This window comes from Sander vitreus, chromosome 4, assembly GCF_031162955.1.
Source record: "Sander vitreus isolate 19-12246 chromosome 4, sanVit1, whole genome shotgun sequence".
Lineage (NCBI taxonomy): Eukaryota > Metazoa > Chordata > Actinopteri > Perciformes > Percidae > Sander > Sander vitreus.
The window spans coordinates 22,501,616-22,501,985 of record NC_135858.1 but is presented as its reverse complement, the minus strand read 5'-3'; the positions used below and the strand labels follow the sequence as shown (position 1 = coordinate 22,501,985).

At 46.2% G+C, this 370-nt stretch overlaps 1 non-coding gene across 1 annotated transcript; it reads left to right on the top strand.

Annotated features, from left to right (window-relative positions):
* The first annotated feature begins 288 nt into the window (after positions 1–288).
* Positions 289–370, top strand: trnas-cga (transfer RNA serine (anticodon CGA)). Its single transcript has one exon. It is a non-coding gene; the product is annotated as a tRNA-Ser (tRNA).

Below are 370 nucleotides of genomic sequence, written 5' to 3'. Positions count from 1 at the left end.
CGTGAGAGTGGCATTAGAGGTGTTCAGTACATGTATGAACCAATCTAACACCAAATCATCAAACTGAAGTGACTTTAGTGAGTCACCATTATCACTGAATGAATTAGGAGCTTTTAGCAGTGGAGCGCCACTTACTGGTGACTGACAGCACCGTTGTCAGCTCTGCTGGGACACACAGCACATTAGTTCTTGCCTAAAAGCTTATTTTAAGACCACAAAAGCCACATAAACTATCCTGATGTGATAACTCACCCCCATCATCAGGTGCTGAGCTGGTAATATCATGAAGTCACGGTGGCCGAGAGGTTAAGGCGTTGGACTCGAAATCCAATGGGGTTTCCCTGCACAGGTTCGAACCCTGTTCGTGACG